We start from the raw sequence: 15,317 nt of genomic DNA on the forward strand, positions 1-15,317 counted from the left end.
AGATACTGCAATATTTCAGATAGATTGTATAATGGTAAGACACAGATTTGGGAACCAGGTTTTAAATTGCAAGACATTTCCAGGGGCAGATGTGGACTCTGACCACAATCTATTGGTTGTGAACCTTAGATTAAAACTGAAGAAACTGGAAAAAGGCGGGAATTTAAGGAGATGGTACCTGGATGAATTGACAGAATCAGAAGTCGTAGAGTGTTTCAGGAAGAGCATTAGGAAACGATTGACAGGAATGGGGGAAACTAATACAGTAGAAGAAGAATAGGTAGCTTTGAGGGATGAGGTAGTGAAGGCAGCAGACGATCAAGTAGGTAAAAAAACGAGGGCTAATAGAAATCCTTGGGTAACAGAAGAAATACTGAATTTCATTGACGAAAGGAGAAAATACAAAAATGCAGTATATGAAGCAGGCAAAAAGGAATACAAACGTCTCAAAAAGGAGATCGACAGGAAGTGCAAAATGGCTAAGCAGGGATGGCTAGAGGACAAATGTAAGGATGAAGAGGCTTGTCTCACTAGGGGTAAGATAGATACTGCCTACAGGAAAATTAAAGAGACCTTTGGAGAGAAGAGAACCACTTGTATGAATATCAAGAACTCAGATGGCAACCCAGTTCTAAGCAAACCCTATGTGGTACCATAACAATTCCATACCGCCTGGCAATACTAGGGTTGTTCGGCAAGTCTGGTGAATTTCTATGAAGGAATGCAACATTTTCGTTGCACTTTCATCATTGGTAAGCTTAATTACTCCAAGGATCATATAAATGCTTTCAACATTGTTCAATGCACAGTTCATCGTTGACAGCCGTCTCAAATAGTCAGTGTGTCGACTGCGATTGAAAATGGAGAACACCGAGTTTCGTACTGTTGTTAAACATTTTCATTTGAAGGATTGAAGTGCTGCACAAATCAAAACATAATTGGATGTAATTCACACCGACTCTGCACTATCTGCGAATATCATGCACTTTTGTATTAATGAACCCATTTCCAAAACCTGTGGTATGATAATGCAAGACGTCGAATAAAAATTCGTTTGACTACTGAGGCTGTAGGCATCCCAAATGAGCGAGTGCATAATATCCTGCACGGAGAATTGGCTATGAAAAATCAATGTGACAGATGGATATGGCGGTTGCTCACAGTCGACCAAAAGCGTATCCGGCACAATATTTCAGCACAATGACTGGTTGGTTAATCGCAGTCCGCAAGATTTTTTTCATCGACTTGTCACTGTCGATGAAACCTGGATCCATTATTACACATCAAAGTCCAAACAACAAGTGAAACCACAGCGTACTACATATTATTAACCAGTCATCCTGCCCACCTCCAATTCCTTAAAGAACTGAACTCACACATATAAAACAGGTTCAGACGTCTGATTACTTTACAAATGAGTTAATGTGTCGTATATTTGCCTTTAAGCAATGGACAAACGCTAATGAAATTGGGATTACTAAATAATGGGATGCAAGCAGTCCCGCTTTGACCAATGATGTCAGAAGTTATCACAGATGATGTATTGAACAGATTTAACAGCAAAGGCCAATGTTGAGAAACAAAGGAGTGCGGGATGGAGAAAACATATCACGTAAATCCATATTTCGAACATAATATAAAGTATATTGCTTCTTTGAATCCTAGTTTCCTATTCTTCACTAGACCTATATAGGTCGACTGATGTAGGGGCTACAAATTTTACGAATGTCGGCCTTTCTGCCTTGTATATCACTAGTATCGGCTAAAAAATATCGTAATGATACTAGTGAAGGCGGAAAAAGCGACAGCAGTATAATTTGCATTCCGTAATGCAGACCTGCTTCTAGTCTTCCATGTTCACAGGAATAGATAAATCCATACCTCCAAACGAATATCAAAAAGTAAAAACTCTCCAGAGTGAAAAAAAACATTCTTCCAAAATATGTCAAACTCCCTAAGAATAAAAGTAGCTACCGAATGAATAGGAACGAACAAATGATTTTCATTAATACAAACGACAAAAATCATCCACAATGTGTAGCCGTGTCTTTTAAAGCCTTTTATTTATTCCAGTTTACAATGATGACGCCTCGCCACAGAAGATAAACGATTGTTATCATTGGCTCGAAAATAAAGACATTAATACTTGCAAGTAAACTATGACGTCACTGATTAAAGCCGACGGGCTATATCGGGTGTACTGGAGAAGGCGAAGACTATTTTCTCGTCTGGGAAGGTGACGACAACTGTTCTTTTGGGACTCGCAAGGAATGATCCTCGTAGATTACCTGGAAAAGGGGAAAGGTACGCTATTATGCTTCATTGTTGGTCGTTTGAAACTTTCGTTGGCTGGAAAAAGACCAGGGCCGACACGCAAAAAAGTGCTCTTTACCAGGATAATGCATCATACCACACATCAGCGATAACAGTGACGGAGGTGCATGAATTGATTCCTCATCAACCGCTTTCACCAGATTTAGCCTCAAGTGACTTTCTCCTGTTCCCTAACTTGAAGCTTTGTGTTTCTGGAAAGAAATTGTCATCAAATGAGGATGTGATGGTTGCAGTCAACGGGTATTTTGCAGAGTTCGACAGAACCTATTTTTCCGATGGCACGAAAAAGCTGTAGGACCGCTGAATAAAGTGTATATACCTCAAAAGAGACTTCGTTGAGAAGTTAGGTGAGCTGTTTGTTTCGTCAACATTTTTCATCTTGCTTTGTTACCAGAATTATCAAACCACCCTCGCACACCCTAAGAGGACAGACAAGCGTAGTACAGGCAGTCTCTTTAGCCTTACCTAGAACATTGAGCCAGTTGGTAGAGGAAACGACGTGAACCAGAGGAGAGGGTGCTAGAGTTGGAGAAGTTAAGGCGGTGATGATTATAACTCCGCCCGCGCGTTCTCCCCTCCGCGCACCGAGCTTTTAGGCGGTTTCTGGAAACACGTCAAGCGAGTGGTCCAGGCACAAAGATTCGGGGTGCGGTAATATTTACGGAAAAATTAAAACCGGCAGCCGTAATATTTACAAGAATCGTCACGCCGCTGTGCGAGAGGCGGGGACCTCATTAAACATTCGGCCCGGCTGCAAACAGAGAAATCTATTTGAGAGCTGTTTGTTAATAACAGAGAAAGCAGAGACTCTTATTTAAGCCCAGGGGTTAGCGGCACAAGCTAGTGTGTGGAACCGTCACGGCACGCGAGAAAATTCCGCTACAGCCATCTGGCCGTACGCCTTTGCTTTGCGCTCGAGGCTATGGACACAGGTTTTCGGCGCAGTCGTGTAATACTCTTCCGCATTTCGCCCTCATTCCTCTCTTTCACTGAGGGATGATATGCTTAAAACTTCTGAAACATATTTTCAGTGAAGAAAATGAAGTCTGTCACACATGGACTTACAAGGGGAGGGGTCTGCCATGTGGTCGCCAATTTTGATCAAGTTTTGAAGGACGTTGTTCTGCATTGAAAAACAGAGAAACATGTGTTTCGTCTTTCTTGCTAGACGCTCCCAAGTTCTTGAAAAAATCTAGGTCGTAGTTAACGACGGAAAAATCGTATTTTCCACGCTATACATAGAAAGACCGACTAAAAACAAATCTTTTTTATTAGTATGATATGGGGTCCAAAGTTAATAATGTTGGAGTTATTAGCGTTATTGTGTTGTAACTTGTGCATCTGTCATTGTAGATATCTAGCAGAGCGAAATCATCGTTCGAGACAGTAAACTACCAGACTGCTGGACCATGTTCACTTCTTGGTCGTGGGTTTTTCCCGTACGAATCTGATAATATTCTCATAATTGGAAGTACCTTTATTTCCTCTTTTTAAGTAAAACATCGGCAGGTGTAATTAATAATCGAGCATATATAATGTGACAGCTGATTTACCGGGTGATCAAAAAGTCGGTATAAATTTGAAAACTGAATAAATCACGTAATAATGTAGAGAGAGAGGTACAAATTGACACACATGCTTGGAATGACATGGGGTTTTATACTGACTTTTTGATCACCCAGTACTTCGGGATACATGACGCGCTACGAGACGATAATGCTCAACCGACATGCATCTTGAAGTTGACACCACCGGAATGTACACTCTTTGACATAAAACTTGACCGGCGGCCGGCCGCTTCAGAGGCTAAGTCCGCGTCGATCGCGACATGGGACAAAAAAACTGGCCAACTCGCTAATTCTCTAAGTCCGGTTATCTGCACAATCTGGCAACACTGTAGACTGCGGCACTTCCTGGAGGAAAACTTGTCCCATGATAGAGAAACTCTAGGCTGATTACGCCTGTGGTCTAGCGGTAGTGTGCGTTGTTTCTGTTCATAATGTCAGTGGATCGAGAGCAGCTGGCATAAAATATTTTTATAGCCTCTTCTGTCTGAATGCTGAAGACGTGAATGTAATGGTAGCGCAGATTCAATCTATTTCGCTTTGTGACACACCGATATCAAAATTTTATCCAGTAACGATTTTGCAGCAGATTTCCTGCAGACTGTCTTCCTCTGGACGCCGTATGCGGCAAAGCTCCGGGATCCATTTGCTGGATACTGGCAGCGGCCGTGGCGACAGCAGCGGCGCTGCACTCCCCCGTTCTTTATCGAAAGCGCCTGCTACCGCTCATCGCTTTTGATGATTTAAAACACTTTATTATCAAATGTTGCTCCACAGAAAATTTCTACAATTTCCATTCACGCTCAAAAGCAAAGGAGACAGACGCCCTGATTAGTAGGCGGGTATTATATTACATTAATCGGCAAGAGCTGAGTATGGCCCGAAATTAATTTTATAGACTGGGACGAAATTAAACCACCTCACTACATTCGATGAATTTATAAATGCTTCATACCTCGTTTCTTTTCCTTTCAAACTCAATTATTTGTGCAACTTTTGGTCAATGTTTGGATGTTTTCGTCAAGCCAGAGTGAGCGTCTGTGGTGTAAAGTGTATTACAGTTCTTGTTTCATTCCTTATGGTAAGTCTATGCGATAAACTGTGTGAATACCTTGCAATGCATGCTCTGTAGCAGTGCAGGAACACTGCACATTTGGAGTTCCATGTATGGGTTCATGAAGTATTTATTGTTGATCGGAAGTGATAGTTAAGGTCATCAGATTTAAACCAGAAAAATTTGTCGTTTTGAAGGTTTCAGAGAACGGAAAGGAATTGCTAACGCCGGTGTTAGGAAACGTCTACAGTTAAATGCTATTGCAAAAATTTAGAAGAAGGGAACTATATTAATGAACATGTGCACTTCATAAACAACCTTCTGACATGTTAGACCTATATGACGAACAAAGCTCAAATTTATATCGTTGACAGTCGGTTTGAATCTTTTCAGGGTCTATTTTACAGTGAAGCACCTTGGAATTTGCAAAGCAGAAATCCATGATATTAACTTAATTTACTAAGTCGAAATCGGACGAAGATTGATGTTTAAAGGCATTCTTCAGATTTCGCATAAGAAATTTTTACTAGCAGTTTGCAACTCCATTAATTAAAATGGAAAATAAAAGGTTGTAGTCAGCGGCTTCTACCGTGATTCGTACTGCTATGTCTTATAGTACAAGCACTGCAACGCACAAGGGAACCTCTGAGCTAACGACACACTGGCGGCCAGAGGCGGAATATAGTCACTGCGATGTTGCCTGAGCCTCAAAACGCAACCTTAAACACACGAACAGAGGAGGTGGAGATTACTGTTTTAACGTCCCGTCGACAACGATGTCATTAGAGACGGAGCACAAGCTCGGATTAGGGAAGCATGTAGAAGGAAATTGGCCGTGCCCTTCCTAAGGAACCATCCCGGCATTTGCCCGAAGCGATTTAGGGAAATCATTGAAAACCTAAATCAGGATGGCCGGGCGCGGGATTGCACCGTCGTCCTCCCGAATTCACACACAAACAGGTGTTACTTATGTGAAGAACGCCGTTCTTGGAGTCCAGAAATTAAATATACTTTCTAATTGTGTCATCTTGCAGTGGATTATATCGTACGAGTCTTCGATGTGGAAAACGAATGTCAAGTGAATTTAGCGAGGTAACGCCGACCTACACCCGGAAGTAAATGCACTATCAGAGTGTTGACAAATGCTTGCTACGACGCTGCCATTTCTAGGCTCTCTGACGAGGCAGCTCTTCAGCGAAATGCTTGCCGTGATTCTCCGATACGGTTCTTCAGAGTAGAGACGCGCGCGCACGTTTGGTTTTTATGCGGCGTTCTCCCCTGATGGTTTCTGACGTCGTCTTGTGGGCTATGTATACATATGAGACATTCAATTATCATTAATCCAGAATCATACAAGTTTCAGCTTCCGGCGTGGAAGAAGGCTGTTGACGCTGACATTATATCATTTCAACGTAGGGAAAGCAAAACGGATCATTCAATGTTTCTCATTCAACATAAAGCATGTGAGATAATTTTCCGTAACGTTCATAATCATCTAAAAATACAAACGAAGTAAAAATACACCGGAAGCTTATTCGAATTGAATATAACGCTTTGCGCCTCGATGTCGAATTTGTCCACTTGCAATCTTTTGCAGCATACACATAGAATGTCATGATTACCACGAGAATGAAGAAATATGTTGGTAAGGATGGAAGCAAGAAGAGACGCAGTCAACAAATATTCTATTCCTCATGGCATTCATTTCATTTGACACGTAAGAAGAGGTAAAGCGAGAATTTACTTTCGTTAACACGAAAGATATGCCGCACATATTGATAACGAGGAAGCCTGCGTCTTCATACGTTTCCTCCTTGAAATCTGTATGCTCTATTATATACTAAGTAGCCCGATCATTGTTTCAGTAATGTTACCCTCTTGTTTGACCCCGTAACGATGAACAGATTCCAAATGCATGTCTCCCTTCCTGGGTTGTTTTTTGTGTTTTATTGCTTGGAATTCCTGAAGCAAACCACTGTGCCTTCCCCCCTCGTGGGTTAGGTCTCAAAACTAAACCGCTTTGTATCCAATGGTATAATTTATTCAGACAGCATCAGCATAAGACTATCAAACAAAGCCTTCCATTTACAGTTGCAGCACTCTAACCAGCACTGACCAAAGTGTAATCCACGGTCATGGTCCTAAATTACCAGCTGTCTGCTACTGTGGCAAAGTCCGTACTACACTTTCGATTCCGCAGCACCATTTTATCTGGTAACACTGTGTAGTTGCACAGTTGTGCTACCAGGTCTGTCCTCACACTGTCAACTTTATGTATCTCACTTCTCCTGTAGCGTAGATCACGAGGAGCCGAAGTAAATGAGTGTATTCTGCATGACGTAATATTCAGTTTCCCTTCTTTCATAGCCACTCTTCATGTGCATCGATACCAAATAGGAATGCGAAAACTCTTGCGAGTGAGAGAATGACAATAACAATCGTAACAAGAACAAGCAAATAATGAATGATGTTTATTCCAACGCAGAACGAGAAGGGCTTTAAATATAAAAATCTGTATCTATATCTATATCCATATCTATTGATCTTTGAGTTGGCACAATGCAAATATATTCTTAGCATTTAGTTACTGAATTTAGTTCTGGATGTTTGAAGAGAAAAGGAAAAGTCGGTACTTCTGGCTAGTGTAATATAATGTGAACCAGCAACTACCCTTTCCTTAGAACACGACTCAAGCAGGTCCTCAAGTAGGTAGCAAGGCACTGCGGCATTCTGTTCCCTGACATTGCTCTGATGACGGTTAATGCAGATAGTTCCGATTATGAAATACAAAACGTATTGCAGGTTAGTTCCTAGGATAGTAACATTAAATTTGCGTTGTAGACGGCACATGAACGTGACGACTATCCATATTACTCATCAATATAAAAAGACGATATTTTAGGAATTGAGCAGGATTACTCAAAATGAATTCTGAAATTGGGTGACTGACTGCACAGGTGCTAAACGTCGTCAAGAGTATACGATGTCCTAATCGCATTAGGAATATGAAGATCGTCTTCGACAGCTCACAACTTTCACATTGCTATCTCCACCCTACTCCAGACAGCCCTCGGTGGAGTTGCACTACGTTGCCGATGTTATGCAAGGCCTTCAAACCGACAACAGACCACAAATTGAAAAATACAAGCGAATTCTCTTGCAGCGTAAGCTTATTGTAACTAATCTAAAAATTATTGGAGAGGAACATTGTCCTATTCAAAAAAAGTAAAATGTTACACACTGTTGACGTCAAACGGACATTATCTATGTCCTGTCTTGTGTCCTACTCATCTATAATATCAAGTGTACTATGAAAATGATTATATATAATGGATGATAGGGTAATGCATTGATACCAGATGATAGGGGCCGGCTTGTGTGGCCGTGCGGTTCTAGGCGCTTCAGTCTGGAACCGCGTGACCGCTACGGTCGCAGGTTCGAATCCTGCCTCGGGCATGGATGTGAGTGATGTCCTTAGGTTAGTTAGGTTTAAGTAGTTCTAAGTTCTAGGGGACTGATGACCTTAGAAGTTAAGTCCCATAGTGCTCAGAGCCATTTGAACCATTTGAACTATTTAACACAAAATGACATTAAAAATTAAAGTTATTCACGAGCAGCTAGTTGAGAATATGTATGAACATTAAATGACACGACGAACTGAAATAATATGACGAAGAGTTCAGCGCTCACTGGGAATAGAGCCCCACACATATCGTTGTTGACTACACACAAAGAGACGTCAGCTACCGAATTTTTCTCCACCAGCTGCTCAGAATAGCATCTTGAACTTACAGTCATCTCGCTAATAGTTCTGTGTCTCACTGGGAGTTAAAAACGTCAGATATCGTTAGTGTTGACAACGAATGAAAATACATTAAAAATCAAAATTATTACCCACCAGCAGATAGGTGTTCTCATGATAGAGCTTGATAATACATAATTAAATCTTTAGTGCCGGGCCAGGATTCGATCCCATTCACGCGTAATATGTGAAGGTGTTGAGGAATCTGCAGTTTTGAACAAACAACAAATTGTAGCCGAGCTCTATTGCCACGAAGGGATCTAATTCCGCGTTAAGGGCGGTCTGAGTTGCATTCCCAGTTTAGAACCAATTTTATCGACATACAGAAGCTCAAATAAAAGATGGAATAAGTGTCCTGTGACCATACATAGCGTTTGTGTCGTCACTTGAAATAAATAACTAGTATAAGAAAGGTTACTGGTGATAGAGTTTCTACATGTCGCCACTCCAGACTTTATTGTGGTTCAGCCTACCGTCTACTTGGTAAAGAAGGAATATCATCTTTAATGTGAATTTTCAGACCACGCAGCCATTATATCTCCTTCACTTGGTGTAGCCAGGAGAGAATGGAATCTGTCTCTCTCTATCTAAAATCATTGACGGAAGTGTGAATCGAACCCAGACCATAGGTATAACAACCTACCATCCGTCCAACAGACCACGAAATCCTCTTCTCTGCGAGTCATTTTTCTATCGTAACGCAGTTGCGCAACACTGGATGAGAATTCTGACACACAGGATCCCTGTAGTAATTTGCAACATGTTCAGTAAATTCATTTACTTGGTTGACCGAATCACCATGAACTAGCTGCCTTGGCTACCCAGTGCATACATTCGACTATTTTGTAATCACAGAAATAAAATCACGTAACTGCCACCTACACACAACTGCCAACAGTGTAGGATGCATAAGTTTAAATAGGAAGTGTTCCTTTCCACTTGAGCTATTCTATTGCGCTATCTGTTACTAGAAAACGTCGTTCAGTCCAAACGAAAAGCTGTAACTGTTTGTCTCTCAGAAGTCAAGACCTGGCCATATGCATAATCTCACAGTGCTGTGGAATCCAAAAGTTCTGGAGGAATAGTTGCCGAGCTCTGGAGCTGCTGTAGCTACGTGTCAGCTTGTAGCATAGATAAGATGTCGCGAGTTCGAATACATTCAGTGCTACATTTTTTAAACATAATTCCCTTCACTTCTCAACCCAAAGTAGTCGCATGTGGAAAAAGGGCTAACTACTGTGACATTTTGTTCTATTCAGGTTTAATAGACAGCAGGCAGCAGATGCATCTCGAAGATGTGCAGGGAGAGCGCATCGTGCCATAATATGTCAGAAAAGTATTTCCTACATTAGCCGTCGTGTGGTAGTGATATTTTATTCTTCTTCAAACTTTGTTTGACAGCTTTAACTCAGAACAAGTTTTCTACATGCATGTAATCAATAAACTGCATGTGCATTGTCAGACTGTCATAGGTAACATCAGAGAATTCGCATATATCGTGATGATTAATTTCTCTCTCATGTTTACTATTGTTTCAACAACACTAAAGGAAACCTTACGAAAATTGTGCACTGTATTATAAGAAATGAAATAAAACTAACCATGATAACCTTACGACGAAAGTATCTGTACACAAGCATGCCTCTATCGACACGAATTAGTAAAATACTACTCACTTAGATTTTGATTGGGTCTGTGTTTAATTGGTATGCTGTGTCATACTCAAGAGGTATGCAAATGTGGCATTTCATAAATATAGTTACGTATTCCTAGAAACCCAAAATTCACTTGGCAGCAGCGGAAAGAGGCCTTACCTGTTGTGCAGCATTGTAAGTTTTTCAACATTGCACTATGAGCTGAAAGCATTTTCTTGCGATTTCCTTATTGATGTTTGATCTGACTGCTTGTAGCTCTTTCACAGAAGGGATAAAAACGTTACAGTCAGTGAGACTGGAACTGCGAACCCTAACAGACGCTTTTTCACAGGTCAGCACGTTACCACACAGCCGGCAAGTAGGTATGGGTCTTAGCTTCCTATTACGACGGCAATAGTAACTAGAACTCGTAAACCGCTATTTGAAGGTCGAGATTAGTTGCGGTTTCCACCTGCAACGACTTTCCTGGGCTGAAAACCGTAAATTTTCAATCTTTTGTTACCCTTCAAGCGATAATAACTCAGATTATTCAATGGAAATGACAGATAAAATCAAGTGAACTTTGGGGGTTAATTCCGTGCACACCAGGAAGTAACTCGTCGATCACAGAGTTGCCAAACATACGTTGCCTTGTTGCCAAATCTCAGTTACAGTACCAGCAGGAAGAAGACGAACCGATGTGATCCTACAGCGGTCTGGGAAGTGACCATAGCTGGTGTCTCCAAGTCGCGGCTGCTACGGCCTGGAATACGTAATGCGTCTGATTCGCTTTCTGTAACTAGGTTTAGGGACTGGAGCGTAGTTACTAATAATACTCACAACTGACTGCAAACTGAGCATCATAAATCAGTAACTCTCATTGTTGTTTTTATATTTCTTTCGTAAGTGTACTCAAAACTAAGAAAGTCATTCGCAGACGTTTTCGTGCCTCGCCGATAGTCGAGCACAACATACAAATAAAAATAAAAAAGAATGTGTGTGTGTGTGTGTGTTTGTGTGTGTGTGTGTGTGTGTGTGAGAGAGAGAGAGAGAGAGAGATAAGTAAAAAGCAATGAGAGAGAGTGTAAAAAATTGTTGTAAAGAAATTGAATCATGGTATTTAAAGAAATCTTTCATTAAAATGACACGTTCCACATCATTACGAAATGTCGTATTCATGATCTATGGAACAAGAGTTAATCTAATGTAATCTAATCTAATCTAATCACATCATATTGATGATTAGCCATGAAGAGTCATGAATTACCGAAATTTTGGCCCATACCAGTAACCAAATCTAAACTGGAAAATAAGAGACGACAATTTTTGTAATAAACCGTGACTCCTATCAAGACCCTTTCGTCCCTGTTATCTAACCACGAAAGATGTCTGATATACCTCCATTCTGAAGTAACAAAGTGTGCATGCATTTAAAGATGAAGTGCATGATGTGAAGTTCTGTGACGGAGATACGAACCCAACACGTAATCCGATTGTTAACTAAGAAAAATCAAATGTTACGTATCGGTTTTTCTTACGAGCCGCTAGGTGTCTGAATCTAAAATAAGGATACAAACTTTTGTGCCTAAGCGACAATCGAACTGCACACCTACCGTGCATCCACGAATATAGATTAAGTATCAGTTGCTTACTCATGAACAGTAAGATGTGTGCGTGTTTGACCAGAAATAACGACACCTGTTGCGATTGTTGGAAACACATGAACAGACATTGAAATTGCGCTTTAATTTTCACTAGCAGGTGGGTGTGCACTTGATAAAGCTAGAAATGAAATTATGAATATTTTTGTACTGGATCAGGTTTCAGACCCACATACTTACCTTTGGAGGAGACCTAGAGAAGATTGCAGTCTTGGGAAAAGGAACGAAATAACTGAACTATACTGTTCCGAGAGATTCAGATCCTCGAAAGAGGAGATACGACTTTCGCTGTGTCATTTCCCAACGTAAACCGGCTCTGCCCAGTTGGTAATGAAGGAACGTGATGTTTAATGCGGATTCTGGATTATAACGTCTTTCTCTTGAGGTTACCAGAGGTAAAATAAATCTGTTTGTGCCTCTTAAAAGTAAATGCCTGAACCCACGCATTGCACCTGTGATAGCTCGTTCCACCATACCATTGTGGCCACATTACCCAGCCCCAAGAGTGTGCTGTAACGGATGATGTGCTTAGCTTACAAAATTAGTCACGGTGGAAAAAATGCGAGTCTATTAAATGGTCAAGTAGAAGCAAGCTTCTGACGCAGAGATTATGCTATTCTCATGTCAGCAGGATGTAAAGACTCTTCTAGGCATCATAGGCTGGATGTGAAGCCATTTTGATTTTTCACAAATTCAGCAAATTTCTTAGTTCGAGAAAATCCACTGTGAAGTGTGAAGTTGCCGGATAATTCGATTATTACTGTTATTATTACTATCATTCAAAGGTAAACAATAGATTTTCTAAAACACTGTCTGTCATACACAACTTGAAACAGGTCATGTCGACCAAATCATGTGGAAGAACTAACAGCAACGTATATCGGAAGGCAGTAAGATCTCTTGCCTTTTGGTTTGTCAGTACTCGATAGCCATTTCTAGGCGAAAGTAAATGAAGAAAGGCAGTGCGTTTTTGTTACCAAGTAACGTCTTCGTCAATTACTTTAGTTTTAAAGTAATCTACGAGTAATTGCTGGTGTTTGATATTAACATGAAAAGGATTCAGTAGACAGGGAAAGAACCTGTTCTTGGGAAACTACATCTATAGTGACCAAAAGGCATTAAATGATGTTCAAGCACTTGTGTTACAGCAGCGATATTAATAAAATGATAGTAATAATAACAGTAATAATCGAATTATCCGGCAACTTCACACTTCACAGTGGATTTTCTCGAACTGAGAAATTTGCTGAATTTGTGAAAAATCAAAATGGCTTCACATCCAGCCTATGATGCCTAGAAGAGTGTTTACATCCTGCTGACATGAGAATAGCACAATCTCTGCGTCAGAAGCTTGCTTCTACTTGACCATTTAATAGACTCGCATTTTTTCCACCGTGACTAATTTTGTAAGCTAAGCACATCATCCGTTACAGCACACTCTTGGGGCTGGGTAATGTGGCCACAATGGTATGGTGGAACGAGCTATCACAGGTGCAATGCGTGGGTTCAGGCATTTACTTTTAAGAGGCACAAACAGATTTATTTTACCTCTGGTAACCTCAAGAGAAAGACGTTATAATCCAGAATCCGCATTAAACATCACGTTCCTTCATTACCAACTGGGCAGAGCCGGTTTACGTTGGGAAATGACACAGCGGAAGTCATGGTAAACAGAAATACAGTCGCCAGTAAGCTTATTTACATTAGAAAATTTTATTTTATTTGATGAACCGATAGCCATTTAAAGGGACAGGGCACTTATTTTACTTGTACTTGATTGAACTAGAGACGTTTAAAAATTTGGTGCTGGACTGTGATTCGAATTCGTATCTCCTCTTTCGAGGATCTGAATCTCTCGGAACAGGGTCTGGTGCATTGTAATCATGCAGCTTCCGTTCATTGGCGATGACTTGCCTCACGCAGATGACCCTGGCTTTCAGTTTCTTGGTCACTTACACCTGACACCGAAACACCGTCAGCATGGCTTTAACCTTCGATTTGCTCATGGCAGCCTTTTTTGGTCTTGGGGATGCTGCAGTGTGCAATTCGGCACTATTGCGCTTTGTCTCCAGGTCGTACTGAAACACCCTGGTTTCGTCTCCGGTGATTTATCTAAAAATTCCGGATCAGCTTAAAGGCTCTGCAGATTTTCTTGCGTCCATACGTGCTTGCATGTCTCAGAAAATCTTCGGGATCATCTTGGTGCAGATCTCCTTCGTCGACAATTCTTTGGTAATAATGTTGTGCACTGCCATTTTGCAAGTCTGAGGTGGTCTCCTATCATCTTGACACTCATCTGACGGTCGGTGTTCGATAAAACGCCTACACGGCCGATGTAAACGTCAGTTTTGCTGGTTGAAGGGCGTCCGGAATGGTTCTCGTCCTCAGCTCTCCTCGCCCTATTTAAAGTTCTTCACCTACCTGAAAATCTGGACTTTTGACAGGCAATCATCGCCGTAGGCTTGACGAAACATATCCAACGTTTCCGTACCCTATTTTTCTAGTTTCACACTAAACTGTTGTTGCACCACAACCGACGACTTTGTGACGTGTCCACTCAACGCGACTGGCACGCCGCGCGTTTTCGGCCCCCCGGCGAGCGCACGCTGTGAAATACAGTCGCGTCAGCAGAGAATCAGTCTCATTAATTTTTATGAAAACCCTGTATGTCATTCCCTGAGATCGTTGCATGTTGATTCTGAGAAGCGGTGCATCTCAAATGTTTTCCTCGGTCACCTATACGAAAACCGCGTGTTTCCAACGCTGGGTGCGCGGTTTTGGCCCTTATGACATAGGCGTCAAAAGAAGGGGTGATATGTGAGTAACAGGGGTGTGACGCCCTTCCTATCGCGTGACACGACCGCGGTGATGTTGGACAGGATTATGGTGAAAGTTGTTGCCAATGTGACTTCATTAACCCACTTTAAATGTCACATGAACTTTTGAGCTCTGGCCTTTCTCTGGCATGTGTTGACCCTTGCAGTTTGAAGCGTCGCTGACGCCGAGTGTGAAGTCGCAGAGCGCCACGTTTCAGAAATATTACACAGGAAGGTTGCAGGAACCTTTGAGCCAAACTTCTAACTTCGACTCTGCAGTGGGAAACAATTATGGGGCTTGGAAAAAGTTACCCTTTAGTTGTGTTCAACAGTGTCTGAGGATAGTATTGATACTGTCTACAAGGTTATTAACGTACACGGTCCGGCAAAAGGACCTCCCGTACGTGATGAGGACACTCTGTGAGCTATAGTGGGGATGCTAATAACGATT

Source organism: Schistocerca nitens, chromosome 12 (genome assembly GCF_023898315.1).
Source record: "Schistocerca nitens isolate TAMUIC-IGC-003100 chromosome 12, iqSchNite1.1, whole genome shotgun sequence".
NCBI classification, from domain to species: Eukaryota; Metazoa; Arthropoda; class Insecta; order Orthoptera; family Acrididae; genus Schistocerca; species Schistocerca nitens.